Source organism: Dendropsophus ebraccatus, chromosome 5, assembly GCF_027789765.1.
Source record: "Dendropsophus ebraccatus isolate aDenEbr1 chromosome 5, aDenEbr1.pat, whole genome shotgun sequence".
NCBI classification, from domain to species: Eukaryota; Metazoa; Chordata; class Amphibia; order Anura; family Hylidae; genus Dendropsophus; species Dendropsophus ebraccatus.
This window is the reverse complement of record NC_091458.1, coordinates 37,970,230-37,993,978: the sequence shown is the minus strand read 5'-3', so window position 1 is coordinate 37,993,978 and position 23,749 is coordinate 37,970,230. Positions and strand designations below refer to the sequence as shown.

General features: G+C 41.9%; 1 protein-coding gene across 3 annotated transcripts in view; it reads left to right on the top strand.

The window, feature by feature from the left end:
• HSPH1 (heat shock protein family H (Hsp110) member 1) overlaps positions 1-23,749 on the top strand; it is an 87,683-nt gene that overhangs the window by 5,128 nt on the left and 58,806 nt on the right. Inside the window, exon 1 of one of the 3 annotated variants that reach the window (XM_069972079.1) lies at positions 16,576-16,692. The exons of the other annotated variants lie outside the window; for them this stretch is intronic. The gene's annotated coding sequence lies outside the window, so the exon portion shown is untranslated. Of the gene's footprint in view, positions 1-16,575; positions 16,693-23,749 lie in introns of those variants that run through there. 3 annotated transcript variants of the gene reach the window in all.

Genomic DNA, 23,749 nt, shown 5'->3' with positions numbered 1-23,749 from the left:
GTGTACCCAGAAGTGTTGGTGCATTATACATTACCTGATCCGTGTCGAGGGCCGTCCGCCATTTTGTGCCAAACGTCATCTTCGGACAGACGGCCGAGTGGCTGCTGCCGGTCCCCCCTCTGCCGCGTCACAACTGTGCTCAACCGCGATTGGCTGAGCACAGTTATGCTCAGCCAATCGCGGCTGATGACGCGGCCGCGTCATCAGCTGCTCAGTCACGATTGGCTGAGCACAGTTATGCTCAGCCAATCGCGGCTGAGCATCGGATGACGCTGCAGAGGGCGGCCGGCATTCGGAACAGACGGAGCTGTTCGCCTGCCGGCCGAAGAAGACGTCACTGAATGAAGATTGGAGACAGGTGTCGGCACGTGACAGGTGACTATAGCACACCACACTTTCGGATACACGGGTGGGGGTGGTGGGACACGGGGAAGGGGGAGATTCACAGACATAACATACATTACAAAGTTGTATAAGTATGCACTACCCCTTTAAAGTTATCATTGTTATCAATCATTGTCATCAGTAATGTCATTGATAATGTCATTAGTGATGTCATCGATGATTTCATCATTATTCAATGATGTTGTCGATACAGTTAGCATTGTTGTCAATCATTCTCGTCAATAATGTCATTGATAATGTCATTGATGATGTCATTGATGATGTCAACGATGTCATCACTACTCGATGATGTCATCGAAGATGCCATTGATGATGTCATCGATGTCATTACTATTCGATGATGTCATCAGTAATGTCATCGATGATGTTGTCGATAAAGTTATCATTGTTGTCAATCATTGTCATCAGTGATGTCATTGATGATGTTATCGATGATGTCAACGATGATGTTGTCGATAAAGTTATCATTGTTGTTAATTATTCTCATCAGTGATGTCATCGATGATACTATTAATTATGTCATTATAGTGCTTGAAAAAGCACTATATTGTATTCCGTATTCTTCTTCTTCTTCCAGCCATTGTGCTGCGATTAATACAGTCCGTACTGCTTTGCGCACAGACAACGTTCAAACTGCGCTTTAAATACCTCGGCGGAGACAGGTGTGCTATCTATTTTTGGTTTTGATTGGATTTGTTGTTTTTAACAAATTTACGTTTAAAGACCCTAGTTTCCCATAAAAAATAATTGCCAACTGATAATGGCCACACTGTATACGCTAACAGCCAATCACAGCACATATGCAAATAGCTGAAATATAGCAGCCAATAGAAAATCTATGGTCTTGTCACTCAATCCCTCACAACATCCACACTGTCACATGTCCACTATTGGCCAATAGAAGATGTAGAAGATGGAAGGTCCTTAACAATTTTGTCTCACTGACATGAATAAGATTGTCATGGTAACCGAGCAATGATCTTTACCATTATAAATAGCAGAGGTCAGTCAGTGATTTGGTAGGGCAGAGGGGACAGTACCCAATTTGTTCTTAAGGGGACTGTACTGAAGTTGCTCTTAACGGGATTGTACTAAAGTTGCTCTTAAAGGGACTGTACCAAAGTTACTCTTTCATGATCATCAGTGATGTCAACAATGATGTTGTCGATAAAGTTATCATTGTTGTCAATGATTGTTACAAGTAATGTTATCAGTGATGTCATTGATGATGCCATCGAAGATGTCATTACTATTTGATGATGTCAACGATGATATTGTCGATAAAGTTATCATTGTTGTCAATCATTGTCATCAGTGATGACATCATCGACGATATCATCAATGAAATCATCAATGACATCAGTAATGTAATCGAAGATGTCATCGATGATGTCATCAGTATTCGATGATGTCAACAATGATAATGTTGTCAATAAAGTTATCATTGTTGTCAATCATTGTCATCAGTGATATCATTGATGATGTCATCAGTGATGTAATTGATGATGTCATCAGTGATGTCATCAATGACGTAATCTGTGATGTCATTGATGATATCATCGATGATGTAATCACTATTTGATGATGTCAACGATGATGTGAATAAAGTTATCATTAATGGTAATCATTGTCATCAGTGATGTCAACGATGATGTCATCACTACTCGATGATGTAATCAGTGATGTCAATGGTGATGTTGTTGATAAAGTTATCATTTTTTTAAATGATTGTTATCAGTGATGACGTCAATGATGTCTACGATTATACTATTAATGAAGTCATTATAGTGCTTGAAAAAGCCCTATATTGTATTCCGTATTTTTATAGTACTTGAAAAAGCACTATACTGTAATCCGTATTCTTCTTTTTCTTCCGCCTTCTTCCAGCCATTCTTCTGCGAATAATACAGCCCGAACGGCTTTGCGCACAGACTCCGTTCAAACTACGTTTTGAATCCCTTCGCGCTGTTAGGTGTGCTATCTATTTTTGGTTTCAATCGGTTTTGTCATTTTGAAGAAATTTACGTTTAACCCCATAGTGACCCATGACGTATCTGATACGTCATGGTGCCGCGGGGGGTGTTCAAAGCGGGGTCCCGCTGGCGTCGGAATGACGCTGATCCCGGCTCGGCAATAGATTGCTATGGCCTGCAGCAGGTCATAGCAATCTATGACCGATCTGAAGTATCTTTGCTGTGAATATACACAGCATTGATCTCTATGAGAGATCAGTGCTGTCTATATACAAGTCCCCCAGGGGGACTTCTAGTTACAGTAAAAATAAAAGTAAAAATGTTTTTTTATTAATAAAAATCCCCTCCCCCAATAAATAAATAAACATGTTTAGTATTGCAGCGCGCGTAATCGCCCGAACTATTAATTAATCACATTCCTGATCTCGCACGGTAAATGGCGTAAGCGCACAAAAATTCCAAAGTGCAAAATTGCGCATTTTTGGTCGCATCAAATCCAGAAAAAATGTAATAAAAAGTGATCAAAAAGTCGCATATGCGCAATCAAGGTACCGATAGAAAGAACACTTCATGGCGCAAAAAATTACACCTCACACAGCCCCATAGACCAAAGAATAAAAGTGTTATAAGCCTGGGAATAGAGCGATTTTAAGGAACATATATTTGTTAACAATGGTTTGAATTTTTTTACAAGCCATCAGATCACAGCACATATGCAAATAGCTGAAATATAGCAGCCAATAGAAATTCTAAGGTCTTGTCAGTCAATGCCTCACAACATCCACACAGTCACATGTCCACTATTGGCCAATAGAAGATGGAAGGTCCTTAACAATTTTGTCTCACTGACATGAGTAAGATTGTCATGGTAACCGAGCAATGATCTTTACCATTATAAGTAGCAGAGGTCAGTCAGTGATATAGTAGAGCCGATACCCGCATGACGTAGCAGAGTTCAGTCAGTAAAGTAGCAAAGCAGAGGGGACAGTACCCAAGTCGCTTTTAAAGTGACTGTACCAAAGTTGCCCTTAAAGGGACTGTTCCAAAGTTACTTTTTGATGATCATCAGTGATGTCAACGATGAGGTCGTCGATAAAGGTATCATTGTTGTCAATCTTTGTCATCAGTGATGTAATTAAAGATGTCATCGATGACGTCATTGATTTTGTCATCAGTGATGTTATTGATGTCATTGATGATTTCATTGATGATAACATCAGTGATGTCATCGATGATGCCATCTGTCATGTCATTGATGATGTCATCGATGATGTCATCACTATTTGATGATGTCAAGGATGATGTTGTTGATAAAGCTGTCATTGTTGTCAATCATTGTCATCAGTGATGTCATTGATGTCATCGATGATGTCATAGATTATGTCATCAACCTCTCAAAAGAAAAAAAGCATATGCACAAAAAATGGTAGCACATCACGAAAATCTTTATTATTAACACTGACATGAATACAAAAATACCGCATAAATATATGAATGTACAGGAGTAGTAAAATGAGAGAGACAACACCCCAAATACTGCTTTACATTTAAAACACTAAAATGTCACCATAAGTCCTGCTGGCGTTCCAGCCAGGGCTAATCTACCACTCTGACTCTGGACTGTATGTACAATAACAAAAATCCAACATCTCTACCTAGACAGAGACCCAGTGAAACAAAATATAACCACAAATAATGAAGAATAGAAAAAAAAGTGATGTCATCAGTGATGTCATCGATGTCATATATGATGTCATTGATGATGTCACCAAAGATGTCATCACTATCTGATGGTGTCATCGATTATGTCAACAATGATATTGTTGATAAAGTTATTGTTGTCAATCATTGTCATCAGTGATGTAATTGATGATGTCATCAATGATGTCATCGGTAATATTTTCAGTGATGTCATCACTACTCATTGATGTCATCAGTGATGTCAACAGTGATGTTGTCGATAAACTTGTCATTGTTGTCAGTAATTGTTATGACATCAGTGATGTCGTCAATGATGTCTATGATTATACTATTAGTGATGTCATTATAGTGCTTGGAAAAGCAATTGTTCTGCGATTAATACAGCCCGAATTGCTTTGCGCACAGACTCCGTTCCAACTGCTCTTCGAAGCACTCGGCGTTGACAGGTGTTATTTAATTTTGGTTTTGATGGGATTTGTCATTTAAATTGTAACAAATTTACGTTTAAAGACCCCTAACTTCCCATAGAAAATAATGGCCCATTGGAAATAATGGCCACACTGTAAACGCTAACAGCCAATCACAGCACATATGCAAATAGCTGAAATATAGCAGCCAATAGAAATTCTAAGATCTTGTGAGTCAATGCCTCACACATGCACACAGTCACATGTCCACTATTGGGCAATAAAAGATGTAGAAGATGGAAGGTCCTTAACAATTTTTTCTTACTGACACGAGTAAGATTGTCATGGTAACCGAGCGATGATCTTTACCATTATAAGTAGCAGAGGTCAGTCAGTGATGTAGTAGAACCGCTTAGATAAAGCCCTAAGGCTATGTGGAAATCATGGATATAGTTATTGGTTGTATCCATGTTTTCCAGACAACCTTAGAGCTTTATCCAAGTTCAGCAGCCCCAGCTAATCAAATACCGAACCGGGTTCGGATCGACTCGAACCCGAACCTAGTTCGCTCATCTCTAGTAAAAACATCATCAATGGGGACCACAATGTAGCACTGCCATAGTGAATGTATCTAAGTAAAAAGTCGCTAAAATTGCGCAAGTATATTCACCTGTTACTGACAAGTTCACCTGTTCACCTGCCCCTTCTAATATAAACATTGTTGCTATTGGGGTGGGGCAGTGCTTCTAACGGTCTTACCAACTGAAGAAGACCTCCCATCAGGAACCAATCACCCTTATGGGAAACTAATGCTGCGTTTACACAGAACGATTATAGTTCGAATTTGAGCGATAATCGCACCGTGTAAACACAGCAAACGATCAAACAACGAGCGAGAAATCGTTCATTTTGATCTTTCAACATGTTCTTAAATCGTCGTTCGCTGAAAATTCGCAGATCACTTCATGTAAACAGTCTTTCACCGATTTACCCTATGTAAAAGATGGGCTTTAGCGATCTTAAAAATGATAACAATAACGATATTAATAACGATTTTTCTTACTATTTTTTAAATGATTTATTCGTCTTAACCCTGATCGTTATAAAAACCAAATTGTTGCTTCAAAATCGTTAAACGATCGATTGGGCGAATTATCGCTCCGTGTAAACGTAGCATATGGCTATCTCCCATTGCTGGGGCTGTGTGAGGAAAGGAGAGAGAAAAAGTGTAGCTGGTAGACAGCTGTGTCAGGCACCTGCACCTGTGATTGGATAGAACAGTGAACAGACAGAGAACATAAGTTAACCCATTCCCTCCAGCTGTGCTCATGTAAACAAATGCATATTTATAGAACAGAGTGAGACCTCTAGTGGCGAAATAATCTAATGGCACATTCATCCCCATTGTGCGATACCTGGCAGAGGTACTTTACCAAGGTGGAATAAAACTTAGTGGACCACCCATACCGGGACACTACAAGTGGGTAAATATGAGTCCAGTGCCTGCCACATCAACTACAACAGATAAGTAGTAGTACAAGAAAAATGAACCTCTACAATATATACCTCTAAAAATAGCCTATAGAAGCAAAAAAAAAAAAAATTTTCAAGTTAAAAAGTGGTAGCTTCATTAATTTCAATAAATGAACCTTGTTCCCTCACAATGTATAAATACTTTTAGTATTGGTCTCATCATTTCCCATTTTGCATATTAATGCATTTAGTATCCGCCCATGCTATAAATAAGAGCCATGGATCTGTGTGTGGAAGGAGTTGTGATCTGACAAGTAATTACATAGACAGTGTATACAGTGTGTAGGAGGTGGTCTGCCATCTGATGAGACACATGATCAATAGTCCCTTACAGCATAAAGCACAGGGGCATAGCAATATGTTACAATAAGTGTTTAATGCACTGTAATCCATATGCTACAAATCACTGCTGATATACACTAAGCAGGAGCCATCCATCATCACCAAAGCATTATGTGTAGGTGGACGTCTACTGTTGCACTGGAAGTTACAGCCTGGTAACCATTCACACATTCATAAAAGCCTCCATAGAAGTGATTTGTGATTTTGTTATTTTTCACTCATTGGCCATGGGATTGGACTGTACTTCAGTTTGTTGCTGAATGAAACAACTTAAGGCGAATACTTTTTTATTATCATGTCATTTTTAGGTACAAAGTTGTTTGCTGATTCACTTCTCTATATCTGCCTGTGCTCTTCTGCTATAAAATCTGCTGCACAGACATGAATTATAAGGATGACATGCTGCCCGGCTGCAGCCACGTGTAGAGAGACCTTTTATGTGCACTAAAGCCCCTATTACACGGGGCGACTGAGGGGAGCAAAGCAAGCGCTGTCAGGGGGGCAGCCCGGGTGATTGCTAGATTGTCCGGGCAGCCCATGGCAGATTGCAGTGGTCTGCTGCCGCTGCTCCTATTCCACGAGGAAACGTCAGCAGATCATTGCTATATTAGTTGTTTGTCTTTCAACATGTTGAAAGACAAATGACTACAATGATCCCCCAATGGTCGGCCGATCATTGCCTTCTATTACACAAGACAATTACCGTCAGTAACGGCCGATATCGGCCGAATGCGGCCAGTAATCGTTTTGTGTAATAGGGCCCTGTGTTTGAGGTATACGTTTTCATACTGACAAAAAGGTCCGGCCAGAGTGTATGCTTAAAGGGGGAGATTTATCAAACATGGTGTAAAGTGAAACTGACTCAGTTGCCCCTAGCAACCTATCAGATTCCACTTTTATTCCTCACAGACTCTTTGGAAAATGAAAGGTGGAATCTGATTGGTTGCTAGGGGCAACTGAGCCAGATTCACTTTACACCATGTTTAATAAATCTTTCCTAATGTGTATACACTCCGGCTGGGATCCCATTCATTTTCAATTAAATATATTTTTTTGTATTAATCACAGCCGTTGTTGCAAATTGCAACAACAGCCGCAATTAATACAAAAGATACGTTGTGTGAATGTGGCCTTAAGTAGGAGACATTAATTTGCGTTTTCCTGCAGCCGATAGATAAGGATTTTATATCTTCTGTTGCATTTAAAGTGGTCGGCCCACTAGAGGCATTGATCACCTATTGACAGGATGTCTGTCTCACAGCTCCATTGATCTTCTGTGGGGGTGATAGAGGTAGAAAGAACATAATCCTCATTGGCTTTACACGTGCATTATACTACTCCTTTCACAAGGGGCACTTAACTTCTTATTAAGGAATGGTACTTTTTTCTAAGCTCTCTTTGGGGGGTAGGGCACTACATAGGCTTTGATATGGGACCCCATGACTTCAGTATATGTCTCCAAGTTGGGCTGAATGTTAAAGGGGTACTCCCATCTGAATTTGTTTTCCCCCGTCCATAGAAGAGGGGATAGTAGGCTGATCGCTTGGCATCTGACCATAAGGACCCCCCTCCCCAATACAGAAAACAGTGACATAATTGCCCCACAACGTTTGGGGCGTGCAGCATACCTGTGTAGCGGCTGTGGTCAGCACTACGGTCATTCTCTATTTGGACTCCCAATTGTTTTCGAGCTCCATCTAGACCACGGTTTTATTGTGACTGATTATTGTCAATGGAAGTTGCCCCTCTATAAGCATATAGACTATGAATGGGGGGCATTTTGGGGGGCAAGAAATGAGAGATGAAGCCATTGTGGGGACAACAAATGAATGAGGTAGCCATGCTTCAGATTAGGATTGAGATGGCTAGGAATGAGACTAGGTAGCTTTGCTGGGGATCAGGAATGAGATATAAACAAGAAGAAAGTGGGTCAAACATGTTGAGAAATGCTGGGGAGCAGGGGTAAGATGGGAAGCAGTACATGAGGCTAAGAATGAGAGAGAAACCTTAATTGGAACAAGATGAGAAGGAAGCCGAGCTGGGGCAAGGTCATAAGATATAAGATGGCGAGCCATGCTGGGGGGGGGGGCATTAGAAATAAGATGAGCCATGCTGTTGAATACAAATGGAATAGGGAGCCATGCAGGGAAATAGCAATAAGAGGGGTGACATAATGGGAACTGGGAGGAGCATTCTGGGGGCTAGAAATTATTATTATTAGAAGCGATAGTGCTCACTAGAAATGAGTTGTAGAGCCATGGTGTTTACTCTGAATAAGTTGGGGAGCCAAACTGGGAACTAGAAATTAAAAGAGCCATGATGGGGGCTAGAAACAATATTAATAGCCATTGTGCTCACTAAAAATGAGTTGGGGAGCCATTGTGTTCACTAGGAATAAGTTGAGGACAAAATGTGTTTTGTTTTGTTTTTTTGCTCTGCCAACTTTATTTGACATTTTAACCAACATTTTGTATACTTTTTCTTTTGACAGCACCACCCCCATAAGTGACTAAGCTGGGGGTCAGGAAATGAAATAGGGGGTGATACTAGAAAATAAGACTGAAAATAGGGAGTGATACTGGGAAATGAAATAGGGAGTGATGCTGGAAAAAAGCATTGAGACTATTGCTATGCTGGTGACTGAAAATTAGAAGAGAGGCATGCTGGGGTCTAGAAATGAGAAGCCATGATGTTCACTAGAAATAAGATGGGAAGCTATTGGGGCCAGTACTGAGGTGGGTGGGGCCAGTGCTGCTAACACATGTAATGTACTGAACTGGTTTACTATAGATATGGTCCAAGATAAATTAAATAAACTCCAAAGCTCCAGGGCCTGATGCATTACACCCCAGAGTTCTTAGGGAACTCAGTTCTGTAATTTCTCTACCCTTGTATGAAATATTCCGTGATTCTTTGCTTACTGGTATTGTGCTGAGGGACTGGCGTAAGGCAAATGTAGTGCCGATCTTCAAAAAGGGCTCTCGAACTTCCCCAGGTAACTATAGACCTGTAAGCTTAACGTCCATTGTGAGGAAACTATTTGAGGGGCTTATAAGGGACTACATCCAGGAATATGTAGTGGCTAATAGTATTATAAGTGATAACCAGCATGGTTTTACTAAGGACAGAAGCTGTCAAACCAACCTGATATGTTTCTATGAAGAGGTAAGTAGAAGCCTGGATGGCGGCGCGGCTATGGATATAGTGTACCTGGATTTTGCAAAAGCGTTTGACACAGTTCCTCATGGACGTCTGATGGGTAAGTTAAAGTCTATCGGTTTGGAAAGTTTAATGTGTAACTGGATTGAAAACTGGCTTAATAATCGTACCCAGAGAGTGGTGGTCAATGACTCCTGCTCCGAATGGTCCCCGGTAAGTGGTGTACCCCAAGGGTCAGTACTGGGCCCTCTTCTGTTTAACTTGTTTATTAATGATATTGAAAATGGAATTAACAGCAATGTTTCTATCTTTGCAGATGACACCAAGCTTTGTAGTACAGTACAGTCTATGGAGGATGTGCAGATGTTACAGGATGACTTAGACACACTGAGTATTTGGGCGTCCACTTGGCAAATGAGGTTCAATGTGGATAAATGTAAAGTTATGCACCTGGGTACTAATAACCCACATGCATCATATGTCCTGGGGGGAGTTACTCTGGGAGAGTCGCTGATGGAGAAGGATCTGGGTGTACTTGTAGATAATAGACTACAGAACAGCACACAATGTCAGTCAGCTGCTTCTAAGGCCAGCAGGATATTGTCATGCCGCTTTATAATATTACCGCTTTATAAAGCTTTGGTGCGGCCTCATCTGGAGTATGCTGTCCAGTTTTGGAACCCGATTCATAAAAAGGATGTTCTAGAGCTGGAGAGGGTACAAAGACGGGCAACTAAACTAATAAGGGGAATGGAGCATCTTAGTTATGAGGAGAGATTAAAAGAATTACATTTGTTTAGTCTAGAGAAGAGACGTTTAAGGGGAGATATGATTAATTTATTTAAATATATAAATGGCCCCTACAATAAATATGGGGAAAAGATGTTCCAGGTAAAACCCCCTCAAAGGACAAGGGGGCATTGCCTCCGCCTGGAGAAAAAAAGGTTCAATCTCCGGAGGTGACAAGCCTTCTTTACCATGAGAACTGTGATTCTGTGGAACAGTCTACCACAGGATCTGGTCACAGCAAAAACAGTAGAGGGCTTCAAAACCAGCCTAGACAAGTTCTTAGAGCAAAATAATATAAATGCATATGTATAGAACCTATCACCCCTCCCCCTTCCCTGTATCCATCCCCTCCTTGGTTGAACTTGATGGACATGTGTCTTTTTTTCAACCGTATTAACTATGTAACTATGTAACTAAGCCAGGTTGCTCAATAGAAGTCAGATAAGGAGCCATGGTGCTCACTAAAAACGAAATGGGAAGCCATGGTGTTCACTAGAAATCAGTAAGACTGGTGTAAACTGCCCACAGCAACCAATCACAGCTCAGCCTCCAGCTCTGGTGAAAGGGAAGAGGAGCTGTGATTGGTTGTTGTGGGGAGTTTACACCAGTCTAACTTTTACACCATTTAATAAATCTCCCCCATGGTGTTTTCTAAAAAATTAGATAGGAAGTCATGGTGTTTACTAGAAATGAGATGGGGAGCCAGGGTGTTCACTGGGAATGAGTAAGGGAGCCATACGGGGAACCACAAAATGTGTTTGTTTGTTTTTTTGCTCCTTTAATCCTTAGACGACCAGGGCATATAGTTACGCCATGGAAGTCTGTCCCCAGACGAACTAGGGCGTAACTATACGTCCTGGGTGTTTCTCCGGCTATGAAGCGTGCTCCGGTGCGGAGCGCGCTTCATAGCAGGTGGGGGCCGGCTGCAATCAGCAGGCGGGACCTAACCGGTAATGACACGCTGCACGGCGTGGCCGCTGCGTTTAAGTGTAAGTGACAGGGGGAGTCCCCTGTCACTTACTGATCAGGACCCCCGCACTGTAACTGCGGGGGTCCCGATCGTTAAAACGGACCGCCGGAGGTCTCTTACCTTCCTCCGTGCGGTCCGATCGGCGCTCTGCTGCACTGAGCCTGCACAGGCAGGCTCAATGAGCAGATCGCCGATAACACTGATCAATGCTATGCCTATGGCATAGCAATGATCAGTGTATGAAATCAAAGTATTGAATGTAAAAGTCCCTCAAAGGGACTTCAAATGTGTAAAAAAAAAAGTTAAAAACACTAACACACTACCCCCAAACCCTTCCCCCAATAAAAGTTGAAATCACCCCCCTATTCCATTATATAAATAAAACGGTACAAATAAACATATAATATACCGTAGCGTGCGTAATTGTCCGATCTATTAAAATATTACAAGCGTCATTGCAAACGGTGAACGGCGTAGACGAAAAGAGGGAAAAAAGTGCGCGGAGAACCGATTTTTTGTTACATTATAGATATAAAAATTTTTATAAAAAGTGATCAAAACGTCCGATCTTCACAAATATGGTATTAATAAAAACTATTTATAGGGCTAGATTCATTAGCATACATAATTACTCAAGTGAAAAAAAGTGTATACAATACATATTTCATAAAAATCTATGACATGTTAAATACATGATGATAAAAAAGTAGGTGCGGTGTGCAATTCAAAGTGTTTTCGTGCAGCATAAGTAAAGATTTCTGGTAAAAACTTCTTAAGAGTTCATTAGATATTCATGATGTCATTCAAGAGGGAGGGGTCCACTCACCACTCGTCACAAGTGTCAAGAACGAAGCAGCTAAGATGGCCACCGGCGTCTGCAATCGGCGTTAGGCGGATGAAAGGGCGCATGCGTGAACCTGATACCGCCCCTTAGCAACCGATGGCCAATCCAACATGCTGCATAAGCGTTCATAGCAGCTGACCTGGATCGTAAACATAGGCATCTGGATCGCTATGGACATATACTCCGAAGTCCTAAAGCTGGTAGTTCGGACAAGAGTTGCATGTGGCTCCCGGGACCGGGTGCACTCAGCCACTCCTCCAACACACCCCGCATTGGTGCAGAACCGCATCAGTTGCTGGGTCACTCGGAACGTCCACATACCAAAAAAGGACTTAAAGGGGAAGGCACGTCCGTCCAGCATAGAAAAGGCAAAGGCAAGTTTAAAAAATTGTAGTCCATGGTCAGAAAAGACGCAATAGGTGAACACTTATGTATCAGAGTTGTAATGTGAGTGGTCCCCTTCTCCTTCAAAATCTAAGATTTAATAAGAAAAACAGATTAAGAACAAAGGTATATAAGACACTTAAAATGGACACAATTCATTTGTACATAAAATAATAAATGAATAATTCAGGTGAACATTTTGTGATGTACCTTAACCCTTTAAGGACATGGCCCATTTTCGTTTTTACGTTTTCGGTTTTTCCTCCTTGTGTTTAAAAGGTCATAGCACTTGCATTTTTCCACCTAGAAACCCACATGACCCCTTATTTCTTGCGTCACTAATTGTACTTTGCAATTACAGGCTGAATTTTTGCATAAAGTACACTGCGAAACCAGAAAAAAATTCAAAGTGTGGTGAAATTGAAAAAAAAAACGCATTTCTTTTATTTGGGGGAAATGTGTTTTTACGCCATTCGCCCTGTGGTAAAACTGACTTGTTATGCATGTTCCTCAAGTCGTTACGATTAAAACGATATGTAACATGTATAACTTATATTGTATCTGATGGCCTGTAAAAAATTCAAACCGTTGTTAACCAATATACATTCCTTAAAATCGCTCCATTCCCAGGCTTATAGCGCTTTTATCCTTTGGTCTATGGGGCTGTGCGAGGTGTCATTTTTTGTGCCATGATGTGATCTTTCTATCGGTACCTTGATTGCGCATATACGACTTTTTGATCGCTTTTTATTACATTTTTTCTGGATTTGATGCGACCAAAAATGCGCAATTTTGCACTTTGGGATTTTTTTGCGCTGACGCCGTTTACCGTACGAGATCAGGAATGTGATTAATTAATAGTTCGGGCGATTACGCACGCGGCGATACCAAACATGTTTATTTATTTATTTATTTGTTTACTTTTATTTAAAACCTGGGAAAAGGGGGGTGATTCAGACTTTTATTAGGGGAGGGGGATTTTTACTATTAACAACACGTTTTTTTTTTTTTTTTACACATATACTAGAAGCCCCCCTGGGGGACTTCTAGTATATACACTTTGATCTCTCATAGAGATCTCTGCAGCATAGATATGCTGCAGAGATCCATGAGATCGGCACTCGTTTGCTTTCGGCTGCTGCAGCCGGAAACAAACGAGTGCCGAGCCGAGGACGGCGCCATCTTGGACGCGTCCCCGGCCGGCATCAGTAACGGAGATCGCTCCTCCGGGACAAGGTCCTGGAGGAGCGATCTCCCCCACTAGACACCAGGGAAAGGTTGCCTCCGGTAATCGGAGGCAGCTGTCAACTTTGACAGCTGCCTCCGATTAGCTAATTAGCAGGCACGGCGATCGGACCGTGCCCGCTAATAGCGGCGGTCCCGGGCTACACGCGGCACCCGGGATCGCGGCACTTCAAAGCGGGGCCGCCGCGCGGCCCCGCTTTGAAGTGCTAATGAGGACATAGGACGTACCGGTACGTCCTATGTCCTTAAGAGGTTAAACTCCACACTTAAACCCTTTGGTCTTAGTGTCTGCAGCTCGTAGATCCATTTTAACTCTTTTTTCATGAGAATAGTTAGACAATCCCCTCCACGTTTCAGGGGTGGGACATGATCAAGCAGCATGAATTTAAGATCTCTTTCACTATGGCCCATCTCTGAAAAATGTTTAGAGACTGGCAAGTCCAGTCTCTGTCTTCTGATGGTGTACCGATGATGGTTAATTGTGGTCTTAAAATCCCATTTTGTTTCACCAAGGTATAATAATTGGCAGGGGCACCACAGGACATAAACCACATACTCAGAATTGCATGTAAGGTAATACGAGAGCTGATATCTCTTATTGGTCTCAGGATGTACAAACTCAGACCCCTTATGCATCAAGGGGCAATTAATACAAGTACAGCATGGAAAAGAGCCTTTTTTCTGTGTCTTTAGAAACGTCTGTTTCTTCTCTCTACCTACAGAGATGTCACTTTTCACTAATTGATCTCTAATGTTTCTATCACGTCTGTAGCTCATCAGTGGAAAATTTTGTAGATCAGGTATGTCACTGTAGCTATCTCGTATGATGTTCCAGTGTTTATGGATTGATTGGGCAACATGGCCTGAAATGGCATGGTAAGTGGAAATAAATGGTATCCGTGTAGACACAGAGGTAGAGGGTTTCTGTGTATGTAGTAATTGTTGTCTATCGATGGCTTTGGCTCTAGATTTATGTTTGGCCACTAACTGTTTAGGGTATCCTCGTCAAAGAAAATTGTCTGAAATTTTTTCTAATGCAGGTTCAACTCTGTCGTCAATGCTCACAATTCTACGGGCCCGTAACATTTGTGAGTAGGGGAGGGATTTGATCATGGGTTTAGGATGGCAGGTGCTATAATGTAATAGCATGTTGCAGTCAGTGTCTTTGGTGAAGAGGTCTGTGACAAGCTTATTGTCCTGGATAATAACCCTTGTGTCTAAAAAGCTCACTGAATGTTGTGAAGAGGTGACAGTGAATTGAATTTCTGGATTGATATTGTTGAGAAAATGATAAAATTGAATCAACTCATCATCAGTGCCATCCCATATCAAAAAAATATCATCAATGTATCGCCACCACCCCAGCACATGGCTGAAGTGGGGCGACACATAGATGATTCCTCCATATCTGCCACAAAAATATTTGCCTAAGTCGGCGCAACATTTGTGCCCATAGCTGTTCCGCGTAATTGTAAAAAGTAATTATCATCAAAAAGGAAGTAATTACATGTGAGGACTATGTCAAGTAGTTCAACAAGGAAGGTGACGTGTTCTGATGGAAATTCCGAGGCAACCAGAGCTCTCCTGGCTGCCTGTATACCCGCCTCATGTGAGATGGAAGTATACAGGCTAACAACGTCAAAGGAGGCTATGATGGCCTCTGAGGGGATATGCAACTGTTTAATTTTCAATAAAAAATCACTAGTGTCCCTCACATATGATTTAGCTCCACATGCAAACTGTCTGAGCACTTTGTCGAGAAAGATAGAGATATGGCTGGTGATGGAATCTCTGCAGGACACGATGGGTCTTCCGGGTGGATTATGGAGGGAGTTGTGTATTTTGGGTAATAGATATAGGAGTGGAGTCACCGGGAAAAGAACGGTAAGATACATTTTAAGATCTAAATCAATAACGTCATCTTTGTAAGCTTGTTCAAGACACAGGGTAATTCTACGAATTAAAGGGGTAGTGCGGCGGTAAAAAATTATTCACAGAATAACACACATTACAAAGTTATACAACTTTGTAATGTATGTTATGTCTGTGAATGGCCCCCTACCCTGTGTCCCACCAACCCCGCCCGTGTACCCCGAAGTGTAGTGCATTATACATACCTGATCCGTGCCGACAGCCGTCCGCGTACACGGGTGGGGGGGGTGGGACACTGGGAAGGGGGCCATTCACAGACATAACATACATTACAAAGTTGTATAACTTTGTAATGTGTGTTATTCTGTGAATAATTTTTTACCGCCGCACTACCCCTTTAAGCTCCATTTAGGGTCATGTGAAAGAACCTTATAGACTGAGTTGTCTGCAAGCTGTCTGTTCGCTTCTGCTACATATTGTGCTCGATCCATAACCACCACCGCTCCCCCTTTATCAGCGGGCTTTACTATCACATTACATTGTGTGGTCAGTTCCTTCAATGCATTGATCTCATCGGTGGTCATGTTAGGCTGACGCACCTCAGGGAATTTATGCTTCAAGGAGCTGATATCCTTGTGGATCATGTCGACAAAAGTATCAATAGCATGTGAGTCAATAGAGGGTTAAAAAACACTAAGAACCCTGAGGCCAAATTCTTTTAGAGTCAAGGAATTATTAGTTACAGTATGTCTAGATGACATTTCAGGATGTGAGTCGAACCAGACCTTCAGCTTAATTCGTCTAACGAACTGCTGCAGGTCCAATTTGAGGTTGAACCAATTCATGCGCTGACTTGGACAAAAGTTCAAACCCTTAGCCAAAAGTTGTAACTGAGTGTCAGTAAGTGATAAAGAAGAGATATTCACCACTGTTTCCCTTTTGTCTTTGCAGGGGCTTTCGGCAGGGTTGGCTTGTATTTCTGGCTGCGGGTTCTTCCGACTTCTGTGCTGGCGTCTGCCTCCCCTTCGGGTACGGGATCTGGTGTGGGGTCGTGCTCTGTAAGGAAAGGTAGTTAGAACAGACATCATTTGATTATACAGGTTATTGGCTGGTTTCTTGTTCACACCTTCCATTTCTGAGTCATTTTTTTCAATAGTTTTTTTTAAATTGTCTAGGTATAGGGGCATCATTCCATGAATATACTTTGTCATTGTCATAGTCCTGGACATCCCTGAGCCACTTGATTCTTTTGGTCTTCTCTAGTTCAGTTCTCAGTTTCTCAAGATAAGCACTCTGTTTATCAACAACTTTTTGTACTCATCCTCAGGTAGGTCTTTTAGTTTTGTTTCCAGTTCGTCCACTTTCAGCTTGGTCACATTCACATCCTTCTGTAAAAATTCAATATTCAACAGAATAAGATCTAAGGCAGACTTGTTGCAAATCAGTTCATATTTGTTACGATATTCCAAGTTTTGAGTGTACATAGTGAGTTTAGGTTTAGTTCTCATACCTCTAGGGATACGTTCAGATCTAAAATATTCACCAAGTGTGGAGAGATGTAGTCTAATATTCAAAAGTCTCTTAGTTTCAGATTCATACCTTCTCTGAATATCCAGGCGAGATGGTTTGTACAAATAAGAGGTGTTGTCCTCCAAGTCTCCCATAATACGAGTAATGTCATTTTTGGAGTAGTAAAACACCTTGGATGGCTGTTCTGGCTTACCAGGATCCATAGCGTGGATTCAAATGATAGTCAAAGTAGGGAGTGCTCGCTGTAAAGCCAAAGTAGATAGAACAGAGTAGCAGCCGCACATCCAGAGTAGAAGCGATGGGTGCTATGCAGTGAAAGCCCTCTGGCAAAAGGATCCCCAATGTAGAAAACGGCAAGAGTCTGCAGCACACCGGAGTATAGTAGAAGCGTATTTATTCCATCAACAAGGAACAGGATACAACGTTTCGATTCAATCCAGAATCATTATCAAGCATCATGTGACTTTCCTTCATACATATTTTTAGGGCTAAATTCATTAGCATACATAATTACCCAAGTGAAAGAAAGTGTATACAATACATATTTCATAAAAATCTAAGACCTGTTAAATACATGATGATAAAAAAGTAGGTGCGGTGTGCAATTCAAAGTGTTTTCGTGCAGCATAAGTAAAGATTGCCGGTAAAAACTTCTTAAGAGTTCATTAGATATTCATGATGTCATTCAAGAGGGAGGGGTCCACTCACCACTTGTCACAAGTGTCAAGAACGAAGCAGCTAAGATGGCCACCGGCGTCTGCAATCGGCGTTAGGTGGATGAAAGGGCGCATGCGTGAACCTGATACCGCCCCTTAGCAACCGATGGCCAATTCAACATGCTGCATAAGCGTTCATAGCAGCTGACCTGGATCGTAAACATAGGCATCTGGATCGCTGATCGTGTCAAGAACGAAGCAGCTAAGATGGCACATGTGGAGTTTAAGATTTTGAAGGAGAAGGGGACCACTCACGTTACAACTCTGATACATAAGTGTTCACCTATTGCGTTTTTTCTGACCATGGGCTACAATTTTTTAAACTTGCCTTTTCTATGCTGGACGGACGTGTCTTCCCCTTTAAGTCCGTTTTTGGTATGTGGACGTTCAGAGTAACCCAGCAAATGATGCGGTTCTGCACCAATGCGGGGTGTGTTGGAGGAGCGGCTGAGTGCACACGGTCCTGGGAGCCACATGCAACTCTTGTCCGAACTACCAGCTTTAGGACTTCGGGGTATATGTCCATAGCGATCCAGATGCCTATGTTTACGATCCAGGTCAGCTGCTATGAACGCTTATGCAGCATGTTGGATTGGCCATCGGTTGCTAAGGGGCGGTATCAGGTTCACGCATGCGCCCTTTCATCCACCTAACGCCGATTGCAGACGCCGGTGGCCATCTTAGCTGCTTCGTTCTTGACACTTGTGACGAGTGGTGAGTGGACCCCTCCCTCTTGAATGACATCATGAATATCTAATGAACTCTTAAGAAGTTTTTACCGGCAATCTTTACTTATGCTGCACGAAAACACTTTGAATTGCACACCGCACCTACTTTTTTATCATCATGTATTTAACATGTCTTAGATTTTTATGAAATATGTATTGTATACACTTTTTTTCACTTGGGTAATTATGTATGCTAATGAATTTAGCCCTATAAATATGTATGACGGAAAGTCACATGATGCTTGATAATGATTCTGGATTGAATCGAAACGTTGTATCCTGTTCCTTGTTGATGGAATAAATACGCTTCTACTATACTCCGGTGTGCTGCAGACTCTTGCCGTTTTCTACATTGGGGATCCTTTTGCCAGAGGACTTTCACTGCATAGCACCCATCGCTTCTACTCTGGATGTGCGGCTGCTACTGTGTTCTATTAATAAAAACTAGAGATCATGGCGGAAAAAATGACACCCCATACAGCCCCATAGGTGAAAAAATAAAACCGTTATAAGCGTCACAATAGGCCCATTTTATTAATATTCAATTGCCAAAAAAAAGGATTTCATTTTTAAAAAAAATATATTATTAGAGAATCTGTGTAACCTGCATATGGTTGTGTTCGGACTGACCTATAGAGTAATAGTATCATGTCGCTTTTACCATATAGCCATGTAGCCACAGGAACCCCCCAAAAGTTACCATATTGCATTCTTTTTTACGATTTCACCTATTTATATCTTCATAAATAATATATTTGGGATTCCGTCATACATGTTATGGTAGAATGAAAGACAACATTACATAGGACAACTATTCCTGTAAAAAACAAGCACTTACATGGCTTGTAGATAGAAAACTGAGAGTGCTGGAGCTCTTAGAAGGGGAGGAGGGAAAAACGAAAACACTAAGATCAAAATTTGCGCAGTCCACTGGGTCATTTTGGGCCTGGTACTCAAAGGGTTAACTTTATTAGACACTTTAGCCAGCATTCTGTATACTTTTTCCTAAGAGAGCAAGTTGGGGTCAGAAAATAAAACAAGGAGTGATACTGGGTAATAGATATGAGATTGGGAGACATGCTGGAAAATGGCAATGAGACTGGAGCCATACTGGGGACTGGCAATAAGAAGAGAGACATGATGAGGGATAGACATGAGATGAGGAGCCATGGTGCTCGCTAAAAATGATATGGTCAGCCATGGAATGAGTTTTGGAGCCATTTTGGAAACCAGGAAGATGGTCTATTTTCGAGCAATGGCCTGGAGCACTGGAGGCGGGCCGGCTCGCCCCCAGTGGGAGGAAACCCCTCCCCTCTGTGACACAGCTCCATTAGAATCAATGGAGCCACTTCATAGAGAAGAGAGGGTATCCTATCACTAGGGATTAGCCAGCCCGCCTCCAGTGCTTCAGCCCCAGCTCGTGCTTGGTAACAGACCGGCGCCATGTGCAGGAACAGGGCCGCGGTTCAAAAAAAGGAGCGCTGCACTGGCTTCCCCGTGCTGGCGCCGTTCTATTCATGTACAAAACTTAAAGCGAATGTACTGATGTTACATTAGCTTAAATTAGACCACAGCATTCTGTATACTTTTCCCTTGAGAATACCACTGCTTCTTTTTTGCACAAATGGTTGTAAGACCCCTTTAATTACACATGTAAATGTCTCCAACCATAATAACTGGGACGTCATAAATGCTAAAACAACACTTGACATTTAAAAGCAGAAGACATTGATTTTGCGTTGTGATACCATAAATCCGCCCGACGTCCCGGCTGTATGAGGACACTCTGATATAATGAGGAATAAATCAATCTAATAAGAAGCAATATTTTCATCAGAAAATTAAAAGGTGAACAATGCAGCAGAAAATCTGGGTATTATTATTGCATTTGTCTTTTACAATTAAAGAACAATGTTTTTGTTTTTTTTTAAAAACCCTCTTGTCTGGCTTCTTCTTCCTCCATATATTGGCTCATAAGCCGACGGTATCTTATTAATTTGCTGTCACACTCAGTCAAATCACTGGGTGGAATAATCACAAGACGGAGAATCTTCCTCAGGCTTTTCTTGCCACAAACGACCTCACGGAGGATATTACCACAATACGAGAGACAAAAGAGACAGAACAGTACAATAGAACCCGCTCGGTGAATAAAAGTTCAAGTAGGAAATGTGAAGAGACTGGAGCTCGGTATGAAAGAACGGCTCAGGAATTTCTAGCACAAGCGCTCAGGGTTTTCCGCATGTTTTTTTTAAGGACGGATGCATGGCTCGCATGCTTGATGTGACAAAGTTAATTAGCTTTTCGTTATCAGCGTAATAAAATGTGTATTTGCTCAACAAAGAGAAGGTTATTTTGTTTGTTCCTAGGGAAAAAAGAAAGGAAATTGTGTCTGAGCGACTTACAATGATGGATGCAGAAATCCATCATCTGGGGTAAATTGTCTGTCTGTCGGGGCTATCTATATTTGTATGGTAAATAGCAAGACAGTGAAAGTGAGATCTGGAGACAATTTGTGTAGTAAAGGAACTTTTCAGCTCCTGGTGAGATGCTTCTCCCTTACTGGGTAGCGATGTCACCTCCATTGAAAAACTATGTAACCCTGTGATGTTTCTTCCATGCCATGGTTATCTCCTGTTTGCAACCTGCCAGACTGCTAGACTGAGGTTCTTTGTGGCAGATGGCTGAAAGATGGGAGATTGGGTGAATTGAAGTTGTGAATGGTAAAGTGGTAAATGGGTCCTATTGGTGCCACTGTCCAGACTGCAAATTCCCATTCCCGAACAACACGTCACATGTATATGGGGCTCATCTGTACTGTTCGTGGCTGGTGGTGTATGTGGTTGGCCCAGGTGGTAGATAAAAAAACATGTAGAGCTGTCCCACTTCACTCTTGAGTGTAGCCCTCCTCTCACTTGGTGACTCCATATCCATATCTTTCACCCTTATGCATGGGGAATGCAGTGCACACAGGGCTGATTTTAGCTTTTCTGCTCCATGAGGCGAGAACGGAATAGCCCCCCCCCCCCGCCCTTCTCAAAAAAGTAAAGTTTTACATGCACAAAATCACCATACATATTACCATCATACTGCTCCTAAACAAAGCCCACTATACTGAGATCAACATTATATAAACACTAAATAATACCACCACACAATATTAGGCCATGTTCACACAATGTATCTTTTCATAAAAGTACGGCCGTTGTTGACGATTGCAACAACGGTCGTGATTAATACGAAAATATGTTACCTTTTCGTCTATGGAATAGACATAGTATACGCTCCAGCTGGGATCTCTAGCGGTGCCGCAAATAACTGACATGTCAGTTTTCTGCGGCCACTATTCATTGAATAGCAGCCACAGAAAACCCTGTCAGTGCACACTGTGGAGCGAGCGATGCGCCCGCATTAGAACTCAGCGGCGCTAAAGATCATCCAGCCGGTACTGCTGTACTGCGGGTCAGGAACGGCCGGTCTCATACAGCGTGTAAACATATTCTTACTCTACACAAGGGAAAAATAATACCGCCACATCTTGAACACACTACCACTGCTTAATGACTTAACAATACCAGTACTGCTACTAAATACAAAAAGAACATTGTACAGAGTCCAGCATTATCCCCAATGACAATGTAGTGATCAGGGTGCAATTACTTCCAGGGACTCACAGGTGACATCTTCAGAGTTGTTCAGTTTCTCTTTTCTTCTCCATTCGGTCCAGGCCATTATGAAAACTTCTGTTAGTCATGATTTATCCCCGCAGCATCTATCGGACAAACATTTTAGGCTCCACACTTTTCCAGCACCCCTATATAATACCCTATCCATCGTGCCCCAACATGAATAGTTCCCCCTATTTTACACCCCCACAATAACTAGCTCCTTCTCTTCCTCCACACTGTAAATACTTGGGGGAGGGCTGCTTTAGAGGGATAATGTATGGGGGAGGGGGGTTACTACAGAGGGATAATGTATGGGGGAGGGCTGCTTTAGAGGGATAATGTGTGGGGAGGGGGTTACTACCGAGGGATAATGTATGGGGGAGGGGGGTTACTACAGTGTGAGGCTATGTTCACACTTGGTAAGAGATCGGCCGTTCCATTGTGTGAACTGACAGGGTTTTCTGACATGTCCGCTACTCGCGGCACAGCCATCGTATACACTCCGGCTGGGATTCCCTGAGCCTTCAGCACAACGTAAGTCACATACTAATCACGGCCATTGCAACAATTGTGATATCCACAACATCAAATCCAGAGTGGATTAGGTACATGTGAATGTATCCTAGTTATTTGCCGTGAGAGAGAATAAGAAATAGCTCTGTACCATGGAGCTCTCTGGGGCTCAATAACAGCAGTGACAGCACTAACATCACTGTATCACCATTCTCATAGGGTAATGTAACAATGCAGGTTTTTAATAAATAAAATATAATATATTTAAAATTTTATAAAAATTAATAGATACCAATATATCCACGTTAAATTGCAACAATTTAATCAATCTCTGTAGTTCCTGCACACAAGATGTATTGTCAGTAAGATCTAGGTTATTTTTTACTCATCTTAGACCCTGGTGACAAGTGATTGGCTCCGCTGTCATCTCCAAATGGGTTTGCCTTCTCCAGAGACTCATTATTGTGTCAGAACCGCGACCGGTCATTCAAGCTGTGCATTTCACGTTCCATGTGCTTTCCGTGTAATTGCTGATATCTGAAAACAGATACCTGCCAAGAATGGCCGAAATATTTTCAGGACCTGTACAGTTATGGTTGGATACCTCCACTGGCACCCATGTTACTGTGTTACCTCCTGTTTATATCCATGACGTCAGGCAGACCGGTCATGCATCATCGGGGCCAATGATTATTAGAAGGAGTTAATTCTTGTACATGATGTTGTGACCGCCGATCCCACTTGGACAGCTTGTTTTCGCCAATTAGAAATGTGTGCTGGGAACACAGACTGTTAGCCATGCTGACAGGGCAGAGTGTTTTGACATTCATTCAATTAATGACACCATGGGATATGAATGTAGATTCAACTAAAGACGTTACATCGGAAAGACACATCTACTTATATTTTTGACTCAAACTATAATGAGCTCTGGAACTGTATTCATGGGGCATGTCCAGACTTTGCATTG